Source organism: Ruditapes philippinarum, unplaced genomic scaffold, assembly GCF_026571515.1.
Source record: "Ruditapes philippinarum isolate M1 unplaced genomic scaffold, ASM2657151v2 ctg10532_1_1_1_1, whole genome shotgun sequence".
NCBI classification, from domain to species: Eukaryota; Metazoa; Mollusca; class Bivalvia; order Venerida; family Veneridae; genus Ruditapes; species Ruditapes philippinarum.
In genome coordinates this window covers 9,582-29,887 of record NW_026863936.1, presented here as the reverse complement: position 1 = coordinate 29,887, position 20,306 = coordinate 9,582, and the positions used below count along the sequence as shown (strand labels likewise).

Genomic DNA, 20,306 nt, shown 5'->3' with positions numbered 1-20,306 from the left:
AGATATAACAACACTAAAGTCTCATTCATTCGAAAAGCGTTACAAATTATTATATTAGCGCATTCAACATTCGAAAAAATTCACTTAACCATTTAAAATGCAATTAAATTCGTTCATTTATAAATGTTTATAATGTGTATTTTTTCTTTTAATTTAAAGGAAAGAAAGTCCAATGTAATAACATTTGAATTTATATTTTACATATGAATGTCACATTATTAGCTCATGTATGTGGTAATGTTTTTGTATGTACATTGTACTATAAATGTTCAAGAAAGACGAACTTTTCTGCTCTGGTCCAGATTAATAACATTTACTTAATATAACATTAAATATTTACAATTTAACTAGTTGTTTTACAAACAAAGAAGAATCGTATGGATATTCTCAAGTTACAGTGTCGGACATTCGTGGTTCAAATCTTGATCATTAAACTGAAACTTGTTAAACAAGCGGTCATAAAGTTTACTGACCGATGGTTCTAGTGTATAAATCTCGTTCCACAAATAAGACATTTTTACACTAAGACAATTTTTAAATGATAAAAGTTATAATTGTTACCAGTACAATGACAGGCAATTGTAAGGTCAGACATAAGCATTGTGCGCTGCTCCAGCACATTTGTCGATATATCCCTAATATTATATGATAGAGAAAAAAGGAATTTCTCCCTAAAACGCTTAAAACGGGAAAAAATGAAAATATTGAAGACTATTTTTAATTTAACATGTTCGTGGACAGTACAGAAAAGTACATGCTGCTACTCATGCTCCCTAGCACCGGTTAAAGCAGAATATCAAACATTAAACGTGGAATGATAAAATTTGAATTTAGAAACATCCACAGATGTGTTCATTGGACATTCCACATATAAAGTACTTCAAGTCCATTTCACAAATTAGTGGGATGTAGATTCAACAACATTTTTACATACCGCCATGGCTTTTCATAACCGGTCTTTGTCCAAAATACATTGACCTACTTTTTTATGAATTTGTAAACAAATCTTCTTGTCAAATAGAGCATGCTTTGTTTACAAAATATACACTCGCGAAATTTTATGTTTAACTATATACTTAAAATGGTATAAAATAACATTTAATATATTGACAGTTGTGAGAAATTAAACATAGAGGACAAGACAATATTTACAAATAATTATTTTTTCACGTGGTAAACCAACTTAACAGATTAATGATATGCAAATGTATGTAAACCGTGAACGATATTAAACACTACAGCTAGCTGTACTTTGATTGCTATGAAGAATTACCTGTATAACAAAATTGCAGTGTTTGGTGTTTGTACCTTTTTCTGAACGGGATGTAAATTTTTAGTGACAGATATTTGGCTGTCAACATTAATAAATATTGAGGATTTCGGAGAATAAACGTATGTATGATTAAATACAAATTGTTTAGTTTATGTTTAAAGTCAAGTTACGGTTAATAAACATCATAAGATGCATATATTGTATTATTTCCTTTTAACGTACTTACTGTCATAAGCATTCATATTACGCATTTCAAACAAATGATTTGTTTTGTTTGTTTACAATCACAATGATACTGTCACACTTTCTTGATGTTTGAGTTAGGCGTACATGATGGACCTGCATGCATTATTTAAACGGTGAAGGGCTGCCTGTCTCCCGTCAGCGATTTGGAAAGTTTCCTTATACAACAAAGAGCGTCTGTCTTTGGGATCGGGCTCTATCCAAAACTTTTTATGAGAAGATGTGTGTCAAAGTTTCGAACTTGATTAACTCTTAACGTTTTAAAGTTACCCAGTTTGAATTTTTAACAGTTCAGTTTAAGGGATCTCAATACCAAAATATACGTGTATATCATAACCTACCAACAGTATCGAGCCCGGTTAGACTGGACCGATGTCCCTGCCGGGCTGGCTCCTGTACTGGTTGCAAAAGTTTATCACTTCCGGTTTCAGCCGGGTCAGAGTTCAATTGTTATGAAAGCCGCTTTTATTTATTTCAATCATGAGCCTAAAAACGTTTACTAATTTATAACATGATTTGATACACGCGTTGTGGATATTTTAACTTAGTTACCTCGACAGTTCATGCTTCAATAAATATGAATGACTAAAAACGCGTCTGCTTTAATGAAATAAATACGTGTACCTTGATCTATTTTTTTTACGTTTGTCAGGGAAGTATATAATTTATGCACTGATAAGAGTACTTTTATATTTTCAAGGTTAGTTATATTTTTTATTTGATGTTAAATCTAATTATTCATTTTCTCTTTCATCGAGTGTGCATCGTAGATTCTGATTTTTTTAAATTAGCAGTAAATTCTTATTTGACAAATCTCAATCTCAAATAAATAGATAAATTAATAATAAATAAATAAATAAATAAATAAGTTCATATTCATTTAACATATTATAGCATATTTAACATAGCTCAATATTTGCCTCTTCTGTGTATGGTTTATAGAGGATATTCAAGTTTTTCAATAAATACAGGATTTATTTTCATTGAGTGATATGAAAATTTCATACCACAAGACGACAAGAAAATCTGCATTTAGATAAAACACTTGAATTGTCTGTTTTTTATATAAATTTTTCTCTTTTTGACATTTCATAACTTGAATTTTGTATATTGGCTAAATTTGGAAGATGAAGTCCGGCAAGACACAAGTGAAAATACGGAAAATATGTTTCACTACAGTGAAAAATATTTTTTTACTGTGAAAATACGGAATATGGAAAAATAACTATTTTTTCATCAATATTTCTCAATATTTTATGTATAAGTATAATTGAGCCGCGTCACGACAAAACCATCATCGATGCACAGGCTGGTCTAGATCCATGCTGGTCGCAAACCCACTATGTTGGTTTTGTCGTGACGCGGCTCATATAATAAAGTATTTTTATTTGTTTGGGTCGTAAGACCAAACAAATAATGGTAGCGAAATTTCAGAGTCTAATGTTGTTAATTGCAAATGCCGAAAGTAGTCCACTTTTTTTGAAGCGGTTACTTCCCTTTTGTATGTACACTAACGCCGAAAAATTCAGGGGAGATCACTGCGTAAAGATGGTCAAAGACAGGCGCATTAATTTTCAAGCAAAGTAATTCCCGAATGGTCGAAGACTTCTTATATTGTTTTATTGTATTTTCTGATCGAAAATAAGTAAATACAAAGCGGACATTCAATCTCTGACACAGAAGTTTACGACAAACTTAACAACAAGTAGTTCTCAAAACAGCTTAAAACTAGCGATTTAAAAGAAAGAAATATTTCATTTTGTTACAAGTATCCAACAAATTACAACGCATTCAAAGTTAAACAATAGCGTTGGCTTATAGAATTGTCAATAAATTCACAATCACAAATTACGCGGATGAATATGATTTTATCAATGAAAATACTATTTTTAGCGATGTCGAGTACCGAATACTACACAAACCGAGTAGTGGAATATATAGATTCTACATGTCGGACTGTTTGGGCGAGAAGATTTTCGCTAAAATATTTACTTCAATTTTAAACAACAGGTTTATCCTGAACAAAATACCTCGAAATTAATAAGGATTACAAACCCGAAATGCAATGGAAGTTCTAAATTTAGAATGACTTGATGTTAATCAAGCAATGTTTGTATAACTTCTCCGTGGTACAGTGTTAACGCGCTCGCTTAGTGAGTGAGAGGTCTCGAGTTCAAATCCCAGTCGAGGAATTTTTTTTTGTGTTAAATACTTTTTTAAGTGTCTTTGTTAAGAAAGTAGCCATGATATGCAAGGATAAAGTGTGGCTGTCGTAAAAAATGAACATAAATGATTTTTTGATGCAACTCTAATTATGCAGAATTCCGTATGTATCAAACTCTGGTGCCTTGCAAAATGAATTATAATACATAAAAATAAACTTATACAGGAAAATGCATACAGATATACAGTACGATTTAGATTGCAAAGATCAGAAAATACCACAGAACTTGCAGCCCTTTGATTCTTTATAAATATACATGCTTATAGTAAGCTCCAGGATTATTTACATCTGTGTTAAACAACAGTTAAAGTCGTTACAAGCCCTAATTTAGAATAATATGGTTTTATTCAGGCCGTTCACATATAAATTCACCGTGGCTGAAGGGTTTTCGGGCACGCTTAGGAAGCGAGAGGTCTGGAGTTCAAATCCCAGTAAAGGTAACTCATTTTTTTTCAAATTGTTAAAGTCAAATAAACATTGGATTGAATATCAGTGTTGCAATTAGTCGTATAGCCAATTTACTACAATAAAAAACGCTGGAAAGCATTGGTGGCACTATACATATAATCTCACAACCTGCACCTTTCTTACATTCTGAGACCCAAACAAATCCAGCGCCTTCTGTGCTTTGATTATTAATCTCATCGAAATGTAGAGTGCGTGTATTTTAACCACCGTTCGTTTGATGTAATACATTATTACAGCATCTTCAGAAAACATAAAAAGCGGCATTATTTGTATACCAGCACTAAGCTGATGTTGTTTAAAGCCAGTGTCAAAATTAGTTAGTTATTTTAAAAACGGAGCTTAGAATAAGTAGAATAATATAGGCGTTCATGATATATGAATATAATTTATCTTATTTTATTTCAATATAATTCAAGACAAATTGAGTAAGCTAGTTTCATTTGTTTTGTTTTTTAAGGTGACTGAAATCTGGAATATTTTGCACAGAGTCAATGGCTACATCAGAAGAAAGGCTTGCCTTGTTTAAGGCGGAGTACCCTCACACAGATAATGTTTCCCTGACCGGGGCAGATCTGGGCGTGGTGGCCGGATACTTTGTTATCATTATTGCCATAGGAGTTGTGGTAAGTTGTAAAAAATACAAATTGTAACAATTTTAGATGTTTCATGGTAAAGCTTTCTTATAAAAGAAAGAAACAGTTTGAATGTTAAAAGAAAAATAATGCGTGGTTCAGTGCGGTTAATGCAAAGTTGTGGTTCTTTTTGTGTAATACAAAAAAAAAACTTTCTATATAGTGCCATTTGTAATAAGTATAATCTAGTTTTAAGGGTTTTCCGATCAAATTTATTTTTGCCTTCCCGATTAAGAATTGCCGTCTGTTTAATTCTGTTTGTAGTATTTCCTTATTAAATGACATTAATTGAAACAAATTAAAGTGCATAACAATGAGGGAGGGGGGGATAACATGTCTGCATATAAAGTGCAAAAACTGCATGGAGACAATAGTTTGTCATACTTACATAAATATAAATATTACAAGGTTTATGTTGAACGTGATTTGAATAAAGAAATGATATTTTAATTTACATAAGTGAAAGGAGATAAAGTTGAGCTTCAGGAGAAGTAAATAAAGCGACCATAATGAACGTTGAGATAATTAGAAAGTATAGGATACGGGTGGGGCGCGTTTTCGTTGCTTTTCATTTCAAGGTTGAATTTTTTGATAATTGTGTGTTTCCCATGTTTAGGTTTAATATTATAATTATAATATTGACTGATATTGCAGACGACACGCATTCCCACACAGCTTTCCGCATGTTACATTATTATTCTTTTAGTTCCGTTTGCCAATAGTCCATTTTGGTATAATGAAAAACATAGAAAGCCTCTCCACGAATTCATTCTTTTTATAACAAATGAATCTTCTCATTATAAGTGATTACCTCCCCTTTTATATTCTATAGCACAACCTCGGTATAGTTCTACGACAGTCAGTCAACACAAGCCATTAAACAAACAAAACAAAGACACAAAGAAAACAATGTGAAGTATCATATTATTATAACATTATTTTATTTCAGGCAATGTGCAGGTCTAACAGAAGCACCGTTGGTGGGTTCTTTCTCGCAGGAAGATCTATGTTCTTTTTACCTGTAAGTATTTTCATGATGTTGATATATCTTCAATGATTTTATATAAATCAAATGAAAATGTTTTAATAGTTAAAATATGACTGTATATGACTGAAACAAAAATAGAGATGAAATGCTATATAAGCTTGATATTCATTAGAACTTACATCTGCAGTCATGAAAACGTGAATACGTCAAACCTGAAACATTTACGAGTGTTTATTGCCATAATGGGTTTCTTATTATTACTATTTATGTTTGTTAAATATTTAATTTCTAATGTTGTAAACCTCTTTTGTATGACACGAATTATGATATATATCACAAGTAAACTATACTCAGGACACATATTATGATATATATCACAAGTAAACTACACTCAAGATACATATTATGATATATATCACAAGTAAACCATGATTAGGATTCATATTATGATATAGATATCACAAGTAAGCCATGCATATGACATATATTATGTTACATATAACAATTTAACCATGCTTTTGACACACATATAATAAATAGTACAAGAAGACCATGGTTTGAACATATATGATATATATCACAAGTAAACCATGCATAGGCATATATTATGATACCTATAACAAGTAAACTTTACTTAGAACACATTAATGATATACAATGTATATCACAAGTAAAGCATGCATAGGCATATATTATGATACATGTAATAAGTAAACCATGCACAGAACGCAAATTATGATACACATAGCAAGTTAACCATGCTAAGGATGCATTACATATCAAAATTTAACCATGCTTACGACACATATTATGATATATATCTCAAGTAAACCATGCTTTAGACACATAAGCATACTTAAATATTTACAGGATAATGAACCTCTGATTTATTTATTATATTAGTTTTGGCTTATTTCAGATTGGTGCTTCACTGTTTGTCAGTAACATCGGAACTGAACATTTTATAGGTCTTTCCGGCTCGGGTGCTGCACAGGGTATTGGTGTTGGAGCATGGGAATTTAATGTAAGTAATCAGTACAATGTTTGAGAGAAATTGATACTTATGTATAGAATATATTATCAAAATATAAATCCCTGGAATACCAAACCGCCGAAATAGGGAGCGACTAGCAGTAAAGTGTATATGTTTGCTGATGACATAACTGATCAATTAACAACCATGAAGTCTTGCAAATTAACATCTTTGTGATAATAACACCTAATTCTGAAGTATATTATTGAACAAGGAGGGCACATACAAAATATAAGGACATAAGCATAGAACACTTATTTTAATGCACTAATGAAAAATTCCAATTTATTTTAGCCTATAATTCCATTACAATAGTTTATTTTACCTTTCAATCGAAGGTATCTCGGGTTCGACCTGTATTTAGCTTAAGCAGAATTTTGTTAACAGTATTTATTTTATTGAAAGAATGTAATGCGTCTAATTTCCGCCATGTCTTTATGTTATAATCGTGCCAGAATTTAAATGATTATCAAATATGATAACAATTGTAATGTAATGACATGTATATATAAATGAAATCTGTTATTTATTTTCAGGCAATCCTACTCTTACAGTTACTCGGCTGGATATTTATCCCCGTGTACATCGCATGTGGGGTAAGTTTCTTTTAATTTGTTGTTTTGTTTTGGTGCCGACGAAAACTTGAATTCGATGATAAGCTTTGTCGAGAAGTTATCAATCTGAAAAAAATATGTTGATATTATATTCTTGACCTTTTTTCAACTTATTTTACCTTTGAATAATATTAGAGAACAAGTAGAACATTATGTTTGTATATATTTACATAGGTTTACATTAAATGTTTGAATATTTAATGGTTTGAACTTTCTCCACTCAAGTGTTCCATCGCCTTTGACATCAACGATCCATCATCATTAAACCTAGATTTAATCATGATAATGAAAATCTGAATTTTATCTGAGCTATTTTAGTTTTTTTTATATGTATGTATGTGTCACTTAAGATAGTAAGAATACCTGAACCTCATTTAATATTCATGGTAAGCTAGATTTACATAAACAATCATGTAAAGTAAACATAGCACCTCCATCTACCTGGTTGTTCGATAAAATTGACAGATGTAATATGTAAAATTGACAGATTGAATATGTAAAAAGTTCATCATTATAAAATTAAATCATCACTAACCGATCAAAATGAAAGTTCGTTTTGCAGATATCTCATGAGTTATAATTGAGCCGCGTCACGACAAAACCAACATAATGGGTTTGCGACCAGCATCTATCCAGACCAGCCTGCGCATCTGGGTTCCATGATGGTCGCTATCAGTTTCTCTACTTGTAATAGGGTTGGTAAGCGAACAGCATGGATCCTGATCAGACTGCGCGGATGCGTAAGCTGGATTGGATCCATGCTGGTCGCAAAAACACTATGTTTGTTTTGTCGTGACGCGACTTATATATTATTATTGTCAAATTCGTTAATTAGACAAAAAAGTTAATTATAATCTGAATTTCAGACGTACACGATGCCTGAATACCTCACAAAGCGGTTTGGTGGTGAAAGACTGCGGGTTTACTTTGCATTACTGTCTTTAATTCTATACATATTCACAAAATGTTCTGTAAGTATTCGAAGTACAATTAGCAATTTCTTTTCCGCTTTAAAGCTATATAATTTGAGGTTATTATTATACATTGTTGACTGCATTACCGAATTCTGTAAGAATAGTACACAGCTGTGAAACCTTTATAAATCGAGGCATAAGACATCAAATATGTCTTGTTTATTTTGTGTCAAACAGGGACTAGATCTAGTTGTTCACGGTCATTGGTAAACATGGTGAATTACTTTAATAAACATCAAACAGGGACTAGATCTAGTTGTTCTCCGTCATTGGTAAACATGGTGAATTACTTTAATAAACATCAAACAGGGACTAGATCTAGTTGTTCTCCGTCATTGGTAAACATGGTGAATTACTTTAATAAACATATAACGCATTGACCAGATCTAGTTGTTCTCCGTCATTGGTAAACATGGTGAATTACTTTAATAAACATCAAACGCATTAAATTGTTTTGTTTTTTTTTGTAACAAACGTTTATTCATAAAAAAAAATTGAGAAGGAAGTTACTTGATTGAGCTGAATGAAGTCGGTGAGATAATGTTTAAATTGTCATCACTCCTATTAACTTGCAGTTTTTAGCTCACCTGTCACAAAGTGACAGAGCGAGCTTTTGTGATCGCTTTTCGTCCGGTGTCCGTCCGTCGTCCGTCCGTCCGTAAACTTTTACTTTAAATGACATCTCCTCATAAACCACTAAGCCAATTTCATCCAAACTTCACAGGAATGTTCCTTTGGTGGTCAACTTTGAAAATTGTTCAAAGAATTAAATTCCATGCAGAACTCTGGTTGCCATGGCAACCAAAAAAAAACAACTTTAAATATCTTCTTCTAAAAACCCAAAGAGCTTGGCTTAGATATTTGGCATGAAACCAGATCTCTGGTTGCCATGGCAACCGAATGAAAAAACTTTAAATATCTTCTTTTAAAAAAAAATCTAAGAGCTAAAGCTTAGATATTTGGCATGAAACATCTTCTAGTGAATGTGTACCACGTTTGTTCAAATAAAAGCCATGGGGTCAAAATTGGCCCCGCCCCAGAGGGTCATTGATTTTCCCTATATGCATATAGTAAAAACTTAAAAAATCTTCTTTGAAAAAACCCAAAGAGCTAGAGCTTAGATATTTAGCATGAAACATCTTCTAATGAGTGTCTACCAAGTTTGTTCAAATAAAAGCCCTGGGATAAAAATTGGCCCCGCCCAAGGGGGTCATTGTTTTTCCCTATATGCATATAGCAAAAACTTAAAAAATCTTCTTTTAAAGAACCCAAAGAGCTAGAGCTTATATATTTAGCATGAAACATCTTCTAATGAGTGTCTACCAAGTTTGTTCAAATAAAAGCCCTGGGGTCAAAATTGGCCCCGCCCCAGAGGGTCATTGATTTTCCCTATATGCATATAGTAAAAACTTAAAAAATCTTCTTTGAAAAAACCCAAAGAGCTAGAGCTTAGATATTTAGCATGAAACATCTTCTAATGAGTGTCTACCAAGTTTGTTCAAATAAAAGCCCTGGGATCAAAATTGGCCCCGCCCAAGGGGGTCATTGTTTTTCCCTATATGCATATAGTAAAAACTTAAAAAATCTTCTTTTAAAGAACCCAAACAGCTAGAGCTTAGATATTTAGCATGAAACATCTTCTAATAAGTGTCTACCAAGTTTGTTCAAATAAAAGCCCCCTGGGGTCAAAATTGGCCCCGCCCCAGGGGGTCATTGATTTTCCCTATATGCATATAGTAAAAACTTAAAAAATCTTTAAAAAAGAACTCAAAGAGCTAGAGCTAAGATATTTAGCATGAAACATGTTCTGATGGGTGTCTATCAAGTTTGTTCAAATAAAAGTCCTTGGGGTAAAATTGGCCCCGGCCCGTGGGTCATTGATTTTCCTCTTGTTGTTAAACCAGACGTTTTGAGCAAATAAAACCAGCTATATCTCGCCATAATTTTACTTTATATGGTAATATATCAAGTAATATTCCCGTGGGCAGGGAAACTGGTAAAGGGGAGTGGGAGCAGCACGGCAAAGGCGTAACATGGGTGGAAGTTGATGTAGCGATTATAAACTGCACTATAAACTCTTTACCAATTTAATTAAGTCTTCTTTGGCTGGAATTGTCACTTTTGTATGATTGTCACTGCTGTTCAATGTTATTTGAATTCATTCATACCAACACAGTACAAGAATTATAGTAATATAATTATACCTGACATTTTTCATATTTCAGGGCGATCTTTTCACGGGGGCTTTGTTTATACAGCAGTCACTAAAATGGGATTTATATTTATGTATATTTATCCTAGTCACTGTTACCGGAATAATGACCATGACAGGTACGTTCCTAACATGTTTGTTTATTTATTTATTTATTTATTTATTTATTTATTTATTTATTTATTTTCCACCGTTTGTTGTTTGTTTTCGCCAAGACTTTCCGGTAAATGTACATGTATAGGCTTTTTGCTATTCTTTTCCCGTTTTTTTGCCGCACAGGCAGTCCGTGTGCTGCGATATCATTTCAGTGTTGCTATAGATGTGCATTTTAAGGCCACACAGATATATCACATATAGGTATATTACTTCCCTTTATCATACTGACTAAACGAAGATAAAATCTGCCATTTTTAAACAGAAACAATTATTAAGGTGGACATGAATGTTTGTAAGTTAAGCCAAATCGAATAATCTAATCTGTCCAGCAATTAAAACATTTATCGTTCATCATCTAATTGTTTATCACATACCAATGTGATATTAATTAATTTGACATGTGCATGTTAACTTTGACATCCCGTAGTACTCTATAGATAATTTTATTTATAAAAACAATTATTCTGTTTACATTTTACTCAAACATATTGTATAATTTATCACATTTATATTTTCGTAATTAACATGTTACAGGTGGTTTGACCGCTGTGATATATACAGACACTATGCAGGCCATACTGATGGTTGGTGGCGGTCTTACTTTGATGGCAATGAGTAAGTTTCTTTTGGGGCGTGCTTTAAATTTGGGTGTGTGATGGGGAGTGGAGGTTGACTGGAAATATTTGTATATTGTATAGTTACAGTAAACTTTGTTTTTATGTTTTGTCAATTTTAATTACCCATGCTGGCAATCGTTAATTCGTATAAACAATTATATTATAATGAATTATGTCAATAAATTGAAAATAATTTAAATATGTTTTTCATGTACATTTTGTACACTAGTCTGTAGGCCCTACACAAAGATGCGCAATGACAAGAACACTTAAATGGTGATCATACAAATCAATTCGGAACGTTACTTATGTACTTAAATTAGGTAGGTGCCTGGAAAAATACTGTTTTCAAGAAAAGTGGTATAAAAAACATAATCATTTATCAATATCTTGAATTTCAGGTTTCTCAAAGATCGGTGGTTATGACGGGCTTGCCCGAAAATACCCGAATGCAACTACCAAGATGACGTATAGAATGCCAAACACCACGTGTCACGAGACAGACCCGAACTCGTTCCGGATGTTACGTGAAGCAGACGACGACTATATGCCGTGGTTAGGGTTTCTGTTAGGACAGACGCCGGGATCTATTTGGTACTGGTGTGCCGATCAGGTATTCTAACGTAAGCTTAATTTCTTGGACCATATAATATTTGGACCATGTTATATATTGTCTTGTATTTGTATACAATCGCACTGTACCATTCACTTAAGTTTCTTTAACACAGTTGACATTCATAACATACAATCTCAGAGATAAAAGAATTCTTAATCGTTTGACAAATCAGCATCTTCCTGTTTGATAAAGCATCGTCTGATAAGGGTGCTTAGAAAAGCCATTTGTAATGTATGATTCAAACATCTAGATTTTGAGTAAAAACCATGAAAACTGTTCTTGAATTCTCTGTGAAGAGGTACAGAAGAATCGGTGAAATTACAACATTAACAATGGTCTAATTAATTCCTATTTTCTTGCAAGGACCTTCTTCTGTGTGGAAGGTGACGGATATATACAACTTTGTTAAAACTGTCAATGCGTTTCTCAGAAGGGGCTGATCTTTACTTTACGTCATTGCTATTTATGTATTTTCTTGTCAGGTGATTGTACAGCGCCTCCTAGCGGCCAAGAGTTTGTCACATGCTCAAGGAGCCACACTGATGGCCGGCTTTATAAAAGTTTTACCATTATTTATGATGGTGATGCCTGGGATGATCAGCAGAGTTCTCTACGCTGGTAATAAAATGTTACATGTATACCTTGTCTACCATAGGAGACCGGCCCATGCCTGTGTAGAATGAAAGCGGGATACAATTCAGAGCTGTAATTAAATCGGGTTGATTAAACAAATACATATCATTATCAAATTATTATTGTATTTTGTTTGTTTTGATTGACGTTCTGTTAACAGTAAATATGCATGTTCCTTCAGTGGATTGTATAAGCAAGCCTCTTTGACAAAAGATCATTAAAACCAATTGTATGAAAGTCACCCCATGGGCACAAAGGCCTTTGGCGTTATACGGTCACCATTTTATACTGTGCCTTTTACATACTTTATATGTGATCTTTCATTACGAGTCTTTTGTAATACTTAATGATAAATCTGACTAAAATTCATGTCAACTAGGTTATTTCTTGCATGAAGCGTTAATTATGAGCTGATTTTAATGCGTAGCGTTTATTGCTGATTTTAATGCATATCATTAATTAGGAGCTGCATTTAATGCGTATCGGTAATTAGAAGCTGATTTTAATGCGTAGCGTTGATTAGGAGTTTATTTGAATGAGTAGCGTTTAATATTTAAATGAGATTGACTTAATAATTTGCATATTTATAAGTACTTTCCTTGACTTTCTTCAAGAAATTTTTTAAGAGAAACTCAGAAGTAAAATTTAAAGGTTTTAGTTCAATCGTTATTTTATGAAACGGATCAGTGCTTATCCTTTCGAAAATTTTGAAAGGTTAACATTAAAAATATATGAAGAAAAAACCGACTTAGCTGCAACTTGTTGTTAGTTCATAGCTTTTTTCTTTTCTTATTACAGACGAAGTTGCATGTGTTGACCCACAAATATGTAACTATGTTTGTCAAAGCGAGGCTGGATGTAGCAGTATAGCCTATCCGAGACTTGTCCTCGGTATCATGCCAGAAGGTGGGTTATAGAAACAAGACGTCGTTCATACTTTTAGAATTTGCTTTTTGTACATATATCGGTTCTTTCCTGCGTTATCTTAAATGCCAATATATTTTGTCAAAATTCTTTTCGTCAAAATTATATGTTTCGGTGTGTACAAATGGCAATATTTGATAACAAAGAAAAAGTACTACTGAACTACTAAAACTACTGAAACTTATGTGCAATTTTAAATGACAAAAGTCATAGATTATTTGTAAAATACCGAATCGTCTAAATACATTTTACTTTAAAGATATGTCCGTACAATTTCCAACTAAATTGTAAATATAAAAATTTTACTATATCCCGTAGTCAGTCGTTTAGATATTGCAATATTTATATTTTCCCTTTAAAACAAACTTAAACTTTTTATTTCTTTTCCTTTATTGACACATCTTTTAGCTTCATGTTTAAGGAAGCAAAGACCCTTACCTATATATCTCAATTTTATTTCCGATGTGTTGAATAACGAAAAGTCTTGATTGCATACGAACATGTATAGTCAGGTTTACGTGATCTCATATTCAGATTTTCGTGGAATTATATTTAGATTTACGTGGTCTTATATTCAGGTTTACGTGGTCTAATATTCAGGTATACGTGGTCTTATATTCAGATTTACATGGTCTTATATTCAGGTTTACGTGGTCTTATGATGGCGGTGATGATAGCGGCTCTTATGAGTGACCTTGACTCGATCTTTAACAGCGCCAGTACCCCTGTTCACTGTTGATATTTATACTAAAATAAGACAGAACTGTTCTCAAAGAGAACAAATGCTCGTAGGCAGGTAAGATTTAAATATTCTCATAATTCTATCATTATATGGAGCTACCTTTGCCAGGGAAGTATTTTGTGGTAAGAAATGTGTTGAACAAATCTACGAATGTTTCTAAATTCAAGAGTTCTCCTTTTTATGTTATAATGTTGAATTCTGCTTAAGCCGGTGCTAAGGGGCTCGGACTGTACTTTGCACTTGACACTTCCGTCCATGAACAGGCTCAATCAAATCAAGCCTGCAGGATTTTCAGTTTTGCTTTTTGGACTTTCTTTAGGGATTCCCATTTTCTCTATTTTGAAATACGTATGTGTAGTACTGTGTGACGTCTCTAACGTCACGTGTGATTGGGATTGCAAATGAGGGCATATGAATTTTTTGTTTTATGATACAAAGATTAGGTTTTATAGAAAGCATTTCATTTTCATTTCAGACTATTCATACTCATCATGGTGGGCGTGTCAATAGCGTGGGTACCAGTGCTGAAGGAGACACAAGGGGGTCAAGTTTTCATTTATATACAAGAAATAACAAATTATTTGGCTCCACCTTTTGCAGCTATATTTCTGCTGGCAGTACTAGTTCCGATGGTCAATGAACAGGTTATATGTTAATTTAAATGATTGTATTAATTATAAGCAAGGGAATAGAAATCTACATTTCACTCATGACTTTTTTAGCCTTATGAAAATGTAAATCTTATTCCAGTTTGTTTGTATTAAAGACACATTATGCCTCATGAATCCATATTTTTCAGATCTTTTGAAATGTCAAACTTGTGTTTGATGATGTTTTAATGATGGAATTTGAGCATATTAGATGTTTTACAACTGAAGAAAAATGCGCTGAATGTACAGTAATGTGTCGTTGTAAACAAAGTACATGTAGTATTTTGACTTCCATGCAAAATACTCGTTCACTATGATTAAAGCGATTGTCAACAGAGCAAAAAGAAGTAAAACTTAATTCATCTATGTGCCAAATGTGTATATTTTATGTGCCAAAAACTGTATCAAATACCAAAAAAATAGAAAAGTTTTGTAAAATTGAAATGATAGCATTGCTGAGACATAATTGGCCTTTAAAGCTTGTGAAATAGTCCAACAAACATTCAGTCATTCACTTGTTGTGTTAATGTCCGTAACAACTGAAACTATGTGTCTAAATGTCATTTTAGATCCATTATTTGGCTTTTTATTAATTGACCATGAGTTTATGGGGATCAATCTATGTAAAAGACTGTTAAGTATTGTTTGTTCTAATTTTACAGGGAGCATTTTGGGCGTTGATGTTGTAAAAGACTGTAAAGTATAGTTTGTTCTAAATTTTACAGGGAGCATTCTGGGCGTTGATGTTGGCTTTTCTGAGTATAGTTTGTTCTAAATTTTACAGGGAGCATTCTGGGCGTTGATGTTGGCTTTTCTGAGTATAGTTTGTTCTAAATTTTACAGGGAGCATTCTGGGCGTTGATGTTGGCTTTTCTGACTGGTGTTATACGGATGATCTTGGCATTTGTCTACTACAGTAGTGGAGGCTGTGGGAAAGATGACAATCGTCCCACCATCTTGAAAAACTTTCATTACATGTATTTCTCGTTATTTATCACATTGTTGACTGGTGTAACGGCTATTGTCATCAGTTATTTCACCGGCAGACCTCATGAAAAATACGTAAGTAGGTTCAATACCGGATCGTTTCTAACGTAAATTTTTAGCGTGTCACCATTTTACTGTTGTAAAATATCTAGGTTCAGCGCGGTTGTTTTCAGCTTAAATGGAGATTTTCAACATATTATTACAAAGTAGATTCAGCGCCGGGTCGTTTTCAACTCAAATGAAGATTGTCAGCAAAGCCTATTAATGTGAACATCATTTCTCTGTATTTACTTTTTAGAAATAAATTTGATGTTAATATGTTGATCAAGAAACCATAGTGACAATCCCTCAATAAATTACATAACAGCAAATCATCCTTAAACTTTGACAGTGATATCTCTGGTTAGCCTTAACATTCTTATGATAATCTTTAAAAACCCACAAAAGACGCCGGTAAATTACACATAAAAAATAGTTTGCTTTAATGACAAAACCTTAGTGATTTAATTTATTTGACAAACAAACAAGTACAAATTTGCTTCATTAGCAGAATTAACTCCGTTCAGGATGTGGCAAACCTCATAAAAACATACTATAAATCACATTACAAACGTCTTAATTCTTGTTTATGTACAGTTTTGTGTCTAAAAAATACAAATGAATTTGTTTGCTAATGTTAAAGTCGTCTTAGAGACTCCATACATTTAAATAGCATTATAGTTTTATGTCACGGTTAATGTGTCCGGTTAATGTGTCCGTAATATAGAGAAAGTACACAGAAAACAAATGTTGAACAGAAGAATTGTATAAATCACATCAAACTATAGGAAACTATTTCTTTATAATATAATCATATCTACACATGTTCTTATTTTCACCTAAGAACATGATTTCATATGGCATGTTAAAACGATTCAAAAGTAATTATTCTACGTTTTTATATAATTTTTGTTCTATATTTACGTTTTGATTTTTTCAATCAAGTATTATAAATATGCATTAATTTGATAAAATTACTGTTGTTTGTTAAATACTAACAAAGGTTTCAAAATTTATTTGCTATCGACATGTAAAATGTCTTTGGCCATTTACGTAAAGTATGTATAAATGTTGTATCATTAATTTAAAGATACACAACTTTTAAAAAAACAAACAATTTTTTCTTGTTAAGTTGACACGTACGACATTTTGGACGAGGAAATCAGCTCCGTACATAGAAGAGACGGAGCCTGACAAACAAGGTAAAGATAAGGAGAATGGTTTCACAAATCTTGCAGCAACAGGTGATAATAACATGCACGTGTTCTCCGTGGAGGAAAAACATCACTACAGGGACCCGAAACTTGATGAACCAGAAGAAGATAAAGGTTTGACACCTATATTATATCTAAATTTCTAGAGGCATAGAAATTAAAACTTGAATTTTAGTATAATCTAAATCCCGCCTATCGGTATCAATTATTAACAAGCACTTTTCGAGTTTCTCACTTCTGAAAATCTCTTTTTTTTTTGTTTTATTTGAGGAGCAAGCTTTTATTTCCTCTCTTTCAATATACATGTATATAACGATTTACTATAGGATTTCTTATCCTTTTAATAGCATTATTAATATTTCCGTTCCTGCTTTGCAGAGATGCATTGCGCGGAAAAGGCGTTGAATTACGTTTGCGGAATCACAAACGAGGTTGACGAAGAAAAGGAAAGACAACTGCGGATACACATGGAGAAAGTTGCGTGCCTTGAACAAAACAAATACGCCAAAATAGGCCTAAATATTGGTTTAGTGACAATTTTATCCCTCGGTGTTTTCTTGTATATATTTTGGTCCTTTTGGAAATATGAACCCTGAGCATTGCTGGTGTGTTCAAGTTGTATTTGACACAAAATATCAAAACTCATGTAATCAGAACTAGCCTAGTGGAGTTATAGAGAACTATTTACATTCTATATTTGAAATATGCAAAATTGTAGAATTGTAATGTATCTCTTCAAAACAGTTTCGTCAACAAAAACTATCAGGATTAACTAGCACAATATGTCTAAATACGTATTAATATTGATATTCATTGATTGATATAAAATGATTGCAGAATACAAGTGTGACAATAAGACCTATTCAAAACTGCAATCACTTTTGGAGTCTCCATTTATACATGATTGCGTTGTTTTTCCCTCAAAAAATAACTTTACGTGCCGCTCATGTGAATTGGTTATGGTCTTCATCCATTGGTAAAATGTTGCAAAACTCGAACTACAAAGTCAATCTTAATATGATAAAACAAAAGACAAATTCAGTAATTTCCTCACGTTTGACAGAACTAATTTTCAACACCAGATATTGCAGAGGCGGGCTGCATCATTAGCTTTCATGTTATTAACCTCTCAGGTCATGTTGCTTCATGGGAATGTTATTTTTTACATACATATCAAATGTACACATATATGTAGTTATATTAAAGATAAGCTGATGATTACGTTTGATGTTTTTACTTGTTATATTCTTTCTAAAATCATGCATGAATTTGTACCACAATTAAGTTCATGTAAAATGAAAATGTAATAATAAAACCAATAAAATTTAAGACAAGACTTCACTTCTCTGACCCAGCTGTTGATTCATATATATATACAAATTTTTTTAGTGCATTACCTGGCCCAAGATTTGAAGATCAGGATCAAAATTAACAACAAGTGTTGGTGTGACAGCGTGCTCAACTATTCCAAGAGTTTGGTAGTAAAACAAGAGCCCTAGATAATGTAGAATTTTCTAATTGTCCAGATTTGTTCTTAGTGAATAAAAGAATCTTGACATCATCCTAGATTCTGTAAATCACTACATGTTGGCAAATAGTCGTTCATAAACGTGTGGTTTATAGGAATATTGTCAATTTCATTTCTATATGCACTATAGGTAAGTTTAAACATCAGTTAGGACTAGATTGTAATAGAAATTCAAAGCTTACTTGAACAACATAATTGCACCCTCATAACAGAGACATTTTTTTCCAGGAAATTCAATCAAAGATTTTTTCTATGTGATTCAATCGAAGAATTATTCCATGGAATTCAAAGAAATTTTTTTATGGGATTTGAAATCAAAGAACTATTCTAAGGAATCCAGTCAAACAGTCATGAAACAGTGGTGGGTTTCAGAGCAGTTACAACAAGATGTTTTAGAGGAGATTTCTTTATTCATCACAAATGTTTTTTGTATGTTAACATACATAACATTATGTGTCATAACATAATATGTAACACATATATATGCATTTATGACTCTTAACTGTCAAACTGTTAAGTAATAAGTATGTTATTGAAATAAAAAATATATTCAATAACATTTATTAAATAAAATAACCATACATGTACATATAAATAACTCTGAACAATAAAAAAAATCATTATCACAGTAAATATGGACGTTTGAAATAAAAAAAAAAAATAAAATACTTTTATCTAAATGTTAATGTGGATGCTTGAAAAGTTTATTAGATAGAAGACAACATTATTCCAATAAGTTACAGATTTATTATCCTAGAATTATTATCTAACATTTAACAGATAGTAATCTTTATAAGATATATGCTTTTCCATTCAAATTTCACACATTTCAACAATGTTAGGCTTTATATTATATGTGTTAATGTTGACTAAACTAGAATAATTTAAAAGCCAAGTTATAGCTATAGGCTTTTACATTTAACATTTAACACAATTTATAATAACTTTGTTTAACACATATATATTTAAAATAAGTAATACTAATATATGTTTTAATGTTGACCTTAAATTCAACATAGAACAAATTATGACAAAATTCTGCACTGTTTCATATATCTAATAACAAATTTTTTGTTATCACATTAACAATCACGTTTAACGGTATCAGCAGATAACTATTTACACTTTCCAGTTCATACACTCTCTTTTATTCCAAATCTTCATTATAAAAAACTTTCAAAATTTTCAAAGAATTATGACAACAGAGAATTTATTCAAAGATTTTTCTATGGAATTCAATCAAAAAAATTTTCTACGGAATCCAGTCAAAATATTTTTCCAAGGAATCCAATTAAAGAATTTTTCCATGGAATCCAATAAAATAATTTTCCCAAACAATCCTGTAAAAGAATTTTTTTAAGGAATCCAATTAAAGAATTTTTCCAAGGAATCTTATTAAAGTTTTTTTCCAAGGAATCTAATAAAAGATTGTTTCCAAGGAATCTAACTAAAGAATTTTTCCAAGAATTCCAATTAAAAAATGTTTCAAAGGAATCCAATTAAAGAAATTTTCCAAGGAACCAAATGAAATATTCTTTC

General features: G+C 32.1%; 1 pseudogene; it reads left to right on the top strand.

Moving 5' to 3' along the window:
• Window positions 1–2,081: 2,081 nt before the first annotated feature.
• LOC132723882 (sodium/myo-inositol cotransporter-like) lies at window positions 2,082–18,050 on the top strand (annotated as a pseudogene).
• The last annotated feature ends 2,256 nt before the right edge of the window (window positions 18,051–20,306 follow it).